This window comes from Leopardus geoffroyi, chromosome A1 (assembly GCF_018350155.1).
Source record: "Leopardus geoffroyi isolate Oge1 chromosome A1, O.geoffroyi_Oge1_pat1.0, whole genome shotgun sequence".
In the NCBI taxonomy this organism is placed as follows: Eukaryota; Metazoa; Chordata; class Mammalia; order Carnivora; family Felidae; genus Leopardus; species Leopardus geoffroyi.
Window position 1 is genome coordinate 122218680 of NC_059326.1, and position 14093 is coordinate 122232772.

A 14093-nucleotide genomic window follows, 5' to 3' on the forward strand; every position below is an offset into this window, starting at 1 on the left:
TTGTTAAATAGCATCAACCAGTAATAATGGACTAGTCATTATATATATTATATATAATATATTGTTATACACACATATATAATATGTATATATACATACACATACATAAGAGACTCCATTATTTCTAAATTGGAGTATGAATGCTCTACTGATTGCTATCTGAGGTTGATCAGAATATGTGTCTATGTGTAATTTTCTTTTCCCTATAAATACCATGCTATATAAGCATGTCTTGAAGATGAAAAGATAACATAATTTAGTTTTACCAAGAGGGACTTTTTTTTCAACTTAGGGAGCATGGGGTCAATTTCTCTCCATCCTCGGAACTACTTACTCCTTCTAGAAGGCAATTTTCCTTTTTAATTCTCTAGGACCCCTGAGTATATTAGGACCCTCTAGTAAAGATACTGCCCTGCTAATGTGGAATGATCACTGTTGAAATGATGCCTGGGCCAGTTTTTAAGATAGTAGATCATTTGTACCTCTGGAAAATTAAAGAGAATTCATAGCTGCAGGAAAATACATGCACCAAATGCATACCCATGTACACAGGTTGAGGATATGGTGGTGATGGAATTACTGAGTATTTCCTTTACGCACTCAGCTCTTCCCAAGGAGGCCTATTTTCTGATCAGTAAAATAAACCAAGTACATTTCCGTTGTGCAGTGGTTCCCAAACTTCACTATTAGAATAAAAATAGGCAGCATTTCTTCAGTTGCTTACTATATACCAAGACCATGATAAATACCTTATCTCCCAATAGCCCTGCCAAATAGTTATTTCCCTCCTTCACTGATGAGGCAACATACCCAGTCAGGTAGGACTGTTTGGCTGTTAATGCATCTAGAGAGGGGCAAACCACAACTGAAACCTAGGCAGTGTTCACCAAGAGCTCATACTCTTACTCATTAAGCTAAAATATAATATACTAGCGTTGAAGTGTAGGAATGGAAATAATTACAACCTCCAAGGTGATTCTAATGCATCCACCTCAACATGGATCCAAAAATCCACTGTTAAGTCTTTAATGTGAACATAAATCACCCAGAGATCTTATTAAATAGCAGAAACCTATTCAGTAGCTCTGCATTTGAGCCCAACTGTCTGCATGTCTAACAAGCACCAGGTGACACCAATGTTACTGGTACTGAGGTCACATTTTGAGCAGCAAGTCACTAGAGCAAATCATTCAGTTATACAATGCTTTAAATTGTCCCCTAATACTAAGTTCTTTGTTTCCAGATACATATAAGCACCTTACCTATAAGGTATCTATAAGTATCTTGCAGAGTATCTCCAACCCATAGTAGTGTTAGATCTATGGAAATAAAGTCATGCAATGAATGCTTATTGAATAATTCTTGAGAGAAATATTCTCTTTTAAAACAATGTGAGATGAATTGGATCAAAGGAGTCTGCTCTCAGAGTGCAGGTACTCTGATTTATTCTACATGGACGAGGTTATGGGTTCCGTCCCTGTATCTCATCACTTGACAGCTTCTAATTGACAAGAGTCAAACTTCTCAGGAGTCCTGGGAAAATGGGCTCTAAAGAGGCATCCACAAAGTCATTAGATCTCAGTATAAAGGCAAATGGCATGTGTTTTTCAGGATTTACAAAAAGACTTTAATTAACTTGAATTAGACCAATTCTCTGGCATTAAAATTCCATATGTTCGTTGTTCAAAACTACTCCTATTTATTATTACAAGGTCCATGCACAATTTTGTGTCCTGTACAATCAAATCCCATGAATGGAAAACCTCTGCCTGAATTCTTGACTTGCACTCTTCATTCTCCTATCTGATCCACAACTATGTGGAGCTGTCATCACAGAAAACTAATTGCCCTGGTCACTCCCCAAAGAGCTTGCTCATGATTTTATCAACCTGCATTTGACCAAACATTAGTCTTTTGATCTTGGAAAGAAAAATATGTCCAACTCAGTCAGCCAGCTTTTAAAATAACCCAGGATATTGTCATCATGCTTTTTTTAAAAAAATTTAATAACCACTTCGAATTCAGAGTGCCCTCCATTCCTCTCATTAACTCCCCCAATGCCAAACACACACCAGTTCATAGACTTGAGAGTTAACCTCTTCCAAAAAAAAATACAGCCATGTATGTATACACCCTATAATTTCTAATACATTTTGGGACTCAACTATTTCTTACTGGGAAGACATGAATAGCCAAGGCATTCTTCAAATGGAACTCAATGCCCAAAATCTCAATGACTGCAGTTAAATACGTGTCTTGCTCTCCAGAGAACTAAGCTTCAAAATGCAGAGGAATTAAGCTGCTCCAGGTAAGTCTTATTTAGAAATGCAGCTTTTGAGATTCTGTACCCAGCAATCCTGGTTCAGGAAATGAGGAGTCAGGCTCAGGAATCTCCATTTCCATAAACCTCTGAGGCGGTCTTGCTCTGGAGGCTCAGGATTTAGAATTGGAGCCAGTCAAGCAAACAAATAATTGCAATCTAGCATGATGAATTCAAAGCCAGGAGTGTGTACCATGTATGGTGCTATCAGGGAAGAAGGGCAGAATAAGACTTTTACTCAGTCCAGAGGACGGAAGGCTGTTAGGGATGGTTTTCTCAAAGAGTGTGTTTAACTCGAGTATTGAGAGAGAAGTTCATCAGATTCTGGTTGATGGGATATAAGCGAATAAACACATCTTCTGAGGCGTGATTATTGAAGATAAAGTTAGGGAGCAATGGGAGAATGGAGAGGCAGTTGGGACACAACATTATGTAAGTTACATGTAAGTTATATGCTATTAAACCTTGGGAGCATCAATCACCTTACCGTCATAACAATTTTGTATATTTATTGCAATAATTTCTCTCATATGGAAACAAAATTTCTTCAAGAAAGGATACCTGTTTCTAATTTGTGCCAAGACCAGTGGGCTGGTGGTGGGATTAGAGAAGAGGAAATTCAAGACCAAATTCTTTCTTCCCTAGTTTTCATCTCATAGACACCCTTACCACTTGAGAAAGAAACAGGGAATCCTGGAGGGAAGGCTACAATTACATCCCACTGTGTTGATTGAATGTCAAAGGCTATGCACTTGCTCAAAATATAAAGGGATCTTTGGGCTGGGAAAAAGAATCAAACAACTGGAGAAGTAGGAAAAGTTGACCTGGGAAACAATCATCACACATCATAGTTACTGTTTTTCTTTTTCCAAATGTTGGTGCCAAGACATTAATCAAATAACCAATAACCATAACTCTTCAGATAGGATACCAAGCAGCTGTAGTCACAGATCTACTAAGGGCTTCACCATTTCAAACTCCAGACACACCATCTATAAAGAGCACACTCTTCACTTCCCATGAGAATCCTCAGGATGCAATGTCTCTAGCCCTTCTCTGTGTCTTTACCAGCCCTCCACTCAGTTGACCTGAGCCTTCATATTCATTCCAAATGCTTCAATCCTAGAGAGATGTTTTGAATTCATTTTTGAAGGGAACTGATCTGTCTGCATGAACACTCTCTTCAGGTATGACATATTTTCCTTCTAAGGAGAGATGAGGAAACTACAGGGACAGTGTTGGCCATCTTCTATAACCAACCTTATTATTTATCATAACTATTAAAAGTAACATTTAATTACCACTTTCCATGTGCTCATCAATCTTTATATCATGATTTTCACTTAATCCTCACAAGAATTCCCTGATATATCCATTATTCAAGAGAGCACCATTTATTTTATTTTTTAAAGTTTATTTATTGATTTATTTGGAGAGGGGAGGGGAGAGGGAGAGCAGGGGAGGAGGAGAGGTGAGAGGGAGTAAGAGAATCCCAAGCAGGCTCCATGCTGTCAGTGCAGAGCTTGACAAGGGCCTCCATCCCATGACTGTGAGATCATGATTCGAGCCGAAATCAAGAGTCAGATGTTCAACCGACTGAGCCACCCAGGCACCCCAAGAGAACACCATATAGAGAAGAGAACACCGTGGTTCAGAGAGGTTGAGTAATGTATCCTGAATCACATGTTAATAAATAACAGAGCTAGCATACAAACTCGGCATTGTCTACCTCCAAAGGCCATAGTCTTAATCAGTATGTTATACTGTCTCTATCCCTTCTGCTTCAGATAACAAGCTTTATCATCATAGTACTTAACCTTTTGTGAGCTAAGTTCTTTCTATGTCCTAGCTCATCTAAACCTCACAGCAACCTTGTGCAGTGGGTTCTATCACTCACAGTTCAGAGGCGAGAAAACTAAGGTACAGAGAAATTAAACTATATGCCCAAGATTGTCCAGTTAGTAAGCAGTTGGTTGTGGGACCCAAATCATTCAAAATAGTTGTTGAGATGTTGTTTAAAACTGCCCCCAATTCTGTATTATGTTCTTACATAGCAGTCTCAATACAACTAAATCCAACATTTTCAAGGTGTTTTAACAACATCTAGGAAAATACACTGACTAATCCAGGTTTATGTTTCAATTCAAAGGGAGAGTGCAGTAGAAACCTAGAAATTCTAAGATCTTTGTCTTCAGAGGTAGTCATTGAAAACTAAATAGAATTTTGTAATAAATGCTCAGAACCTGTCTGCCAAGCATGTTTTGTTGGCATTAACTTCTTCATCCAATTGTTCAGTGATTAACATATACTTACTGAGTGCCTAATGTTTCTGGGACTGGGGAATTAAAGTGGGTTGAGACCTGATCCAGACTTCAAGAAGCCTACGGTTTCATGGAGGAGACTCAGAAGAAAGGCAGTGATTATAGTACAGAGTGTCAAGTACTACAATGGATTAGGAACTTCACAAACATAGGATCTCTGCCTTAATTTGCTTTATCTCCACCCTCTACCTAGCCCACTGCCTAGCAGAGAGCAAGAACATGAAATACTTATTAATGCATGTGTGAAAGAATAGATGTAGCAAGGTGATGCTGAGGCTACAGGTATGGGATAGGGGCTAAGTCAGCCAGGGGTGGGGCAGAGACAACAAAGGAAAGGCTTCTGGATCCTTGAAGGTGGTGTTTGAGCTGGGTATTGAAAGGTGAAGAATTAGCAGGAGTGAGCCAGGCAAGGGAAGGGGTTGGAGACACAGGGATTGGAGGAACTAAAAAATGGACAAGAGCATTGAGAATGAGTGGTGATGCTGATGGCAAGTTCTGTAAAAGGCTTTCTAGTTTGGTCTGAGGGACACACAGAAATGTGAACCAGTTGACATAATGAGGAAGAACGAGGAAGACTAGAGCAGAGAAGGGAGGCAACAACGAGAGACAGACCTCAAGAGGTCAAAAGGAGGAGCCAGATCATGTTCCCCAGGCTAAGGATTTCCAACCTGACTCTGAAAACCATGGCGGAGTCATTGATAGGTTTTAAGTAGGGAAATGTCATGACCAATTTTAGTTGATTATAAAATGTTAAGCTCTCTTTCCTTACCCTCCAAAGGGATGGCGTTGTTACATAATAATACAGACATTTGTGTCTGGACTTCATGAGTAGTAGTCATCCAACCTCCAGCTCAGTTCTTAATCTGCCTCTGAGGTTATCCTTAGTTTCCCTTGGTCCTACTTAAAGTAGCCACGATAGTCCCAAGCCTTTTTTCTGCTAGAAAGGGCATTCCACCCATCAGATACTAACTCATTCCATACCTATAAAAGCTACTGGGAGAAAAGACAGGCACATGCTCTTTTATTTTTTTTTAATTTTTTAAAAATTTATTTGAGAGAAAGAGAGTGCTGAGGAGAGGGACAGAGGGAGATGGATGGAGAGAGAGAGAGAGAGAGAGAGAGAGAGAAGATATCTCAAGCAGGCTCCAAGCTCATTGCGAAGCCTGAGGCAGGGCTCGAACCCACAACCCTGGGATCACAACCTGACTCAAAATCAAGAGTCTGATGCTCCACTTGACTGAGCCACCCTGGTGTCCCCAAGGCACAAGCTGTCTTAAACGAAAATCACCCAGAATCTGAGCAGACAGAAGAGAGAGGCATAGCAATTAGAATGGAAAGCCACCAGACACCTAAATGGAAATGGACCAAGTAGCACAGACAAATCTAAACAAATCAGACTCAGAGCTCAGGTCAGCATCTTTCAAGCATGGCATCAGTCCTAAATCCCAGGTGACAGGCTTTCACATGTTTGTGGAGGATATGTAGTAACTTTCTCAAAGCTAGTAAAATGACAGGTTTTATCTCCAACACGTTGAAACTGCAAGCCCTTTCTCATCATGCGTAGTACCACACCCCGCATATTTTCTCCCATACTTTATCCTATTTTCTACCTTATTTGCTGTTTTCTGATTATAAAAGCAATTTGTCCTTAGTGTAAGAATTCCAACAATACAGAAAAATAACTAAGTGAAAATCATTCTTCAAGCCCTCACCCACCCAACCAAAGTAAACCAGGCATAAAATTTGGGAGCAACTCTTGCCCTAGCTTTTGTCCTCATATGTACATAATGGCATTGTTCTTATTGTCTTTTAAAGGAATACTAGTTGTATGATTTGCCTTTTTTTTAACTTCCTGTGAATATGTATTTATATCGTGATTTCTAAAGCCTGCAGAATATTGCATTATCTGGATATACCCTAACTGTATCAATCTTCTCTTCAGACATACTTGGATTATTCACAATAACAAAAAAAGCTTATGGAGAGAGAAGGCTATATGGTAAGCAACTGTATAGCTCAATCTTCTTATGTTTCTATGCTTATTTACTTAAAATAAAATTCAAGAGGGAAACCTGGGTGGCTCAGTCAGTGAAGTGTTCACTTTGGCCCAAGTCATGATCTCACGGTTTGTGGGTTTAAGCCCTGCATGGGGCTCTGTGCTGACAGCTCAGAGCCTGGAGCCGGCTTCAGCCTGCTTCTCCCTCTCTCTCTGTCGCTCTCCAGCTCCTGTGGTCTCCACGCTCTCTCTCTCAAAAATAAACATTAAAATTTTTTTAATGAAATGCATGAAGTGGAATTGCAGAGCCAATTGGTGAGCACATTTAAAACATGGGCTATGCACTGCTGAATTGCACTCTAGAAATGAGGTATCTACATACAGTCTCACCAAAAAAAAAAAAAAAAAAGTGTGTTTTGTTCTATCTTTAACAATAGGCATTTGGTGAAAATTAACATCACATTGTTATTTTAATTCTTTCATTACTTGTAAGCTTGAGTCCATTTTCATATGATTATTAGGCATTTATTCTTTTTATAAATTGCAGTTTCATGCCCTTTATTCATATTTCTGTCTGGTGATGCTTTTTATATATTAAGAGTACTAACAGTATTTAACTATAAAGAGTACTTTTATATAATAAAACTATATATTAAGAGTTTGTTGAAACCCATTTTATAGACAGAAAATTACAATTTGGTCCAGTCACCTACAGAGAGCTTCCGACCTAAACTCTGCCTCATATCAGTACTAGACGTTTAAGCCTTAATAATCCACAGCCAAAAAGACCTTAGTACCCCACGGAAGATCTCTTTTCAAAAGAAATGAGCCACAAACCAAAGGGATTTTCTATGGTGGCCCAGTTAGTATAATAATCTGTGGTCTGTGACCCACTTTTGCTTTGGGAATTTCTGCTCCTTGCCCATATGTGTCCCTAGAGAACGAACAAATTATGGACTCACCATCTAAGGTGATTTAGAGAGAAGTTTGGCAAAAGCTTATTCAGCTAGTCTGGGATTTGTCTGTTGCAACTTCCAGCTGTAAGCTTCAAAGAGAAAGGAAAGGGTCAATAACTCCACCAGCTATTTCCCATTTCAGGTTTGTGTTTACTTGGTCTCCACACTGGCACGGTGGACGCTCTTCCTTACCCGCATGTGTTCCGAGCCCTAGAAGCACTCAAAATGTGAGGAGCGTTATGACGGTCTTCCTTTGGGTCAGTCCAGGGTTTTGCTCAGGCCAACCCCTCCCTATTCCCTTGTTTTCACGTGGCTTCCAATGTTACCCTTTTTCCTTTTTCAGGAAAAGGAAGAAGGATGTAGCACAGCTTAGGTGTGCGTGTGCGTGTGCGTGCATGTGCACGCGCACGCACACACGCAAGGAGAAGAAGATTTAAGGATTAAAAAAACTTAAAGCAAAAGTCTTAGAAGCCAATATCAATGAAAGACCCAATCAGAGATACCATTTCAGAACGACAAGTATAACCTTACTTGATTCTGATCACCCTCGTTCCACAGATGGTAAGGAACTTGCTGGAAGCCACAAAACTAAATAGTGGTGGATGTGGCATTGGAACTCAGGTGTCCATGACTCCAAACCCATTTCTTTGGGACCATAATGTCTCGTGAACCACCACACTGCTTCCTCTTGTTTTATAGGTGAGTGAACCAAAGTGCAGTGGGTGAAGGACCTGGCCTAAGGCACTCAGCCTTTGTTGGCAGAGCTGAGTGGAGAGCACAGGCTCCTGATTGGAAGGCCACAGCTAGTCTCCTTCACGGTGCTGACTCATCTTTGAGACGATGATGCAGTTTAATGAGAAAATATTACTCAGTGTGTCCAAACTGGATCAGGGCAATTATTCAAGAACACATTTTATAAAGTGAACTAAACCCCATGCTCTTTGCTTTACTCCCTATTTAGGGCTATTTTCCTGGGGCCTCTATAACACCCCTCTGTGGTAGTTGTAACCTGATGTCAGTTACCTGCACATCAAAATCAACATAAATAATCGTTGTCTAAGAATTACCATCCTCACTGAGGATTTGTGGGGTGACACCTTGGGCTGGGATCACTTGGGGAGTTTCCTGTAAAAACACCTCCCAGAAATTCTCTTTACAGAATTCCTTCTCTAAGCACTAGGGGGAGTGGACCATCTGAGGGGCTGTGGTCCTGTGCTATCTGCTCTCTGACTCACCTCTCACTGGCTCCTACCTCTTCTGCCAGCTTAGTTCTCTACCCACACTTGGATTTTCTTATCCTTTTACTATGCAGAGCACTCAAATGAGCATATTTTGTTACTCAAGCATCTTCTTGGGAGTCCCACTTTGCTCCCTGAGTAGTTTGAGTAATTATGTTGGACAAATATGGCACCCTCCATGTTTTTCTCCATCTTTTCCCATAGGTACTATTATTATCCCAATTTTCACAGAATGTAACTATCCCCATTTTAAGGAGTCTGGAGGTCAGAGTCACTGCTAACATCTTGCACACTTTGAATTTAAACCCATGTTTATCAGACTCCCCCGATTCTGACTTTAATGATACTCACTCCCTAAAAAGAACAATTACATTATCTTGACCCTTTCACATCTCATTCAGAAGATTTCACAAAGATGGCTCTCTACTCTGTATAACCTCCCTTTCTTCAGGCTACATTTCCTGAGGACACTTGCTGTTGCCCAGGTAGGCGACCCTCCAAATGCCGCCTTTAAGCTAGATGGACGCTGTGACTCAAAGAGGTTTTGTTTTGTCCAGAGCTCAGTGAAGCAGTTCCTGAATATGTTGCCCAAAACATTTATTCTATGAGATACTCTTAAATGTGGGGTTCCACGACCAAATACTTTGGGAAACAGAGGTAACAAACTGAGTCATTGTTTTCCCAGTTGTGGTCTAGTGAAGATTTTAGTGTGAGCCGTTACTAGACATGGTAGTAAAAATAGTTGAGGTCAAATAATTTCGGCAAACTGGAGATACCCTGGTTCCCTCTTGGAGATTCATAGTAAATATGAGTACATTAAAGGTTCTGACAAGTCCTGTTAAGAAGTGTTGAATTTTGTTTGACTTGATGCCGCTCAGAGTTATTTGGTCTCAGGGCCTTCCTTGAATTTATAGCAGCAGCCCACGAGGGCCCACTCCGGACAGGCTTCTGGTTTGAATTCTGGCTTCCTGTACTCTGAAAGGAGTTGGTGGGGGGTCCTCTTCTAGGAACCTAGGCCTGATCCTGCTGTCAGCTGACTGGGTGATGGGGAGCAAGTCACCCCTCTCCAGGCCACAGTGTCCCCGTCTGTGAAATGAAGGAGTTGCACCAGATTGTCTAACTTCTCTTCCAGTTCAAGTCTACCATCACCTGAACATACGGATTTGGGTGGGGTCCCACCCCAAAATATCATGATAAACTGCATTCGTAGCTCCTTCACCTCCCTCAGTCACCCAGAGACAAAACAGTAATAATCTTTTTCAAGCTGCAGAAATCTTAAACATATAAATATTAATTTGCCCCCATCTGCTAGTAAAATTCTCTGGAATTGCATTATCATTTACTGTTTCAGAACTCTGAAGCTGTCTTTGATCAGCCAGTTTCCAGGACAATGGGAAAGCCCCTGGAACCTCCAGGGTGCTTCTAGCGAACCACCGTGAGACCTCAGGCAGGAACTGTACCTCTCTGACTTTTATATTCTTCATCCATAAAAGGAAAATAATGACAGTTTGCCCTTGATTCTTTCAAGACATCTTGTAAGCACTGTCAGTCATAGTAAAAAAAAAAAAAACAAAACAAAAAAAAAAAAAAAACAAAAAAACAAGAACAAAAAACAAAAAACAAAAAAACAAAAACCCTCTGTCCTCTGGCTATTACACCTGCCACTGCCTAAGTCCTCAGAAGTGTTTCTGGTCTCACTTTCTTTCCTTCGGTTCCCGACCATTCCTAGAGCTATGTAGGTGCCACAACAGAAGTACTCCCTTTGTCAGTACTAATATTAGTATTACATGGGTGAGACTATGATACCTTAATCTGGGAGACAGTTTGCTCTGTTTCAGGGCACATATCTTAGTAAAAGTCCTTCTTAAAGCACAGAGGATCACAGCAATTGACGGTAATAGCTGGACTTTGACATCAGACAAATCTAGAATTGAACTCAGCACTGTTATATACCAGCTGGGCATTCCTAGGCAAGCTGCTACCCTCTGATCCTCAGATTCTTCATCTACAAAGTGGGAGCAATATGAGTCACTGGCAAGCTAGTCCAAGGATGCAATGTAATAATTTTTGTAAAGCTCTCTGTATATCACCAGGACACGTGTGTGCTCAGTCATATCTGTTAAAAACATTATCTGTTAGGTTCAGACACACAATGAAAGGTGATCCAGAAAGAAAACTGTCGCTGTGCAAAGGTAAGGAATCCTGCTCAGCCATCAGAAAGGATAACTGTAATTAGGGTTCCTGGCAAATGTTCATTAGGAGGCCTGCGATATTCAAGCTGGCCAGAGGCCCTCTTTAATTAACGCTGCATTGTTCATTATTGAACACTGCCACCTGGTGGATGGACAGGCCACATGCAGGCAGGGAAATCACGGATGTTACATGAGGCTACCCCGCCACACAAGGATGCTCTCTCTGTCCCCCTGGTCCACATTGGCTTCAGAATTTTCATTTGGAGCTAGGCCCGTGGAGAGATCTGCATATTCCTGTTTATGGAGACTTACCTTCACCTTCCTGCGGTTGTTAAAGTGACACAAAGACCTGAAAACGGTGTTGTTTTCATTGACCGACCACATGATCTGAGAGACATAGAGAAGCCTCCTCTGACAACATGATCTGAAGTGGAGCCCACTTCCATCGCTCTAACCCAGTCACCTCGTTCTCTACATAGAGCATATCATTATCTAAAAACATATGCAGGCACTTTTTCTGTTTCTCACTCTTTTCTCTCCCTGACTAGAATAGAAGCAAACTCCCTAAGTGCAAGGGCTCAGAAGCTGTATTCCTTTACGTATTCAACACAACAAACACAGGCCTGGCACATAGTAGGTGCTGAAAAATGGTGTTGCCTATAGAATAAAAAAATAGCAATAATAAGGCTAACAATCACAGCATTAATGCTCATGGATCCTTCATTTGCCAGAGCTAAAATTTGTAGAGGGATCATCCAGGCATAGGGCTAAGCTCTATAGAGAGATGATCTCATTTAGCCTTTACAATCACCTTGCTGGTGGGGTGTCACCATCCGTAGAACATCGTAAATTTCTATGGCCTAGGGTGCCTGGGTGGCTCAGTCGGTTGAGTGTCCGACTTTGGCTAAGGTCACGATCTCACCATTTGTGAGTTCAAGCCCCGCATCAGGCTCTGGGCTGACAGCTCAGAGGCTGGAACCTGCTTTGGATTCTGTGTCTCCCTCTCTCTCCGCCCCTCCCCTGCTTATACTTTGTCTTTCTCTCCCTAAAAATAAATAAAAAGTTAAAAAAATTAAAAAAATACATTTCTGGCACCTAGAAGTGATATTCCCAGGCCAATGTTCACAGCAGCACTTTGTTCAGAATTATAATGCCATGTTTTATTTAAGCCTCTATCTTTTGTAGTCCATATTAGGGTTTCACCCATTTTACAGATTGAAAGCTGACTCGGAGAAATGAAATGGTTTCCCCAAAGCTACTCAGCTTCTACTTAAAACCCAGTTTTTGTCTAATTCTAGAAGTCCTGCTCTTTTCAACACAATGCCTTCTATGTGATACATGGATAAAAAGGACTTCCTTAATTCTGTCTTGGAAAACTAGACCTGAGTTTTGGCTAAGCATTTGAAACAAACCTTGCCCCCAAGCTGCATCGCAAGCTGGACTTTTCTGCAGCCAGGTCTTTATTGGTCCACAGATGTCTCTTGCATCTTTGCTTCAAAGAAAATAACTAGCTAAGGTTTAATGAGATTTTATTATATGCCAGGCAAGGTTCAGCGATCTTATTCAATCCTTACAACAGCCCTGTAAAAGAGGAGATAGACAGATAGATAATTATTCTCGTTTCACAAATGAGGAAACTGAGGCACAGAGAGGTTAAGTATTTTTCTCCATGGTTACCCAGGTTGTAAGCCAAAGCCATGACTTAAACCCAGGCAGTCTGCTCTAGGACGCAGTCCTCAGCACCAGCGGACCCTCTAGGAGTCTCATCCTGGTGCAGTCCCTCTGCCCTAGAAAACCTCAGGGCATCTCGCTTGTTACTGCACTTCCTGCAGTGTCTCAGCCCAGAAAATGTGCAGAAGTTGGAACAAGACAGGAACACCAGGGCACCCTGTGGCTCCCCTCCCCTTCCTGCTCGCAGACCTGGCCCATGGTTACTCTTCAATTAGTTTCCATCTGTAGGAGCAGCTATTCCCTAGAGGTACACAGGCCAAAAAGAGAGACCGACTCAGCCAAAATCCAAAAATATCTTCACTGCAGTAAGCAAACTAGTGATGGAAAGAAGGAAAATTTCCCCTTCAAGTCTTGGACGTTCCTCAAACACAGCCCACTCAGCTTACATAAGTGGCATTCACCACTGAGGAATGCAACCAAGGCCCCAGGAATCTAGGCCAACCTTGCCCATCATGTGTTAATGAAGAGTTATTTAGGGGCCACCCGCAGGCAGTTTGGGAAACTTGACCCTGTGCTTATTGAATTGTCTTGTCCTGGCTCACCAGACCTAAACAAAGAGGTTCCAGGTAACCCCCGAAAGACGGTGCCAGCGTGAATACATTGGTTTTCCTTCAGACAGCTTGCACCCTTCTTTGAAGCCTTCTTCCTAAGCAACGGGCAGTGATAGGGTTCAGGGAAATTCTAGGCCTCCTTATACTCATTCCTTCATGTCTTCATTATTTACACATTTTCAATAAGCATCTCTTAAGCACCATCTTTGTTTCAGGTCAGAGCCACGTACTGGGAACATCAAAGTCACTTAGACACAGTGGTGAGCCTAGACAATCAGTAAAAATCAAGCCCTGGTTTATGGCACTTGACACTTCTGTGTGTAAATATGCCCACCATGGCCAATGTCAAGCTACCCGTATTTGGTCACTGAGCATGGAGTTGGGAAGAAATGCACAATGTAGAGGTATGTCCTCTCCAGAGTACAGAGTAAAATGCAGTAATTAGGAAGGAATGAGTTTTAGTATTCACTATTCTCATTTTAAACATAATGTACTCCATTGTAAGCTTACAAAATTTAACTTTGGATAATGGCCATGTTTACCAACCGGTTTGCAACAATCTTGCACATTAACAATTGGCTTTTGGAAGCTGGTACTTGTCTGCTCCAGCTACCACTGCTCAAACACAGTCTCATAAAGTAAGAAGCTAACAGGTGAGTCGGGAAAAACAAAGAAAGAGTCTGAGCTGCTTTGTGAGAAGTACAAGGTGCTCTGGGAGCATCTGGGAGGCAGGTCCAGCCAAGAGTTGGGTCTGGGGGACGCTTTCTGAGGCACAGACATCTGACACT

At 41.4% G+C, this 14093-nt stretch overlaps 1 protein-coding gene across 6 annotated transcripts in view; it reads right to left on the reverse strand.

The window, feature by feature from the left end:
• PPP2R2B (protein phosphatase 2 regulatory subunit Bbeta) overlaps positions 1–14093 on the reverse strand; it is a 512334-nt gene that overhangs the window by 342995 nt on the left and 155246 nt on the right. The window lies entirely within an intron of this gene.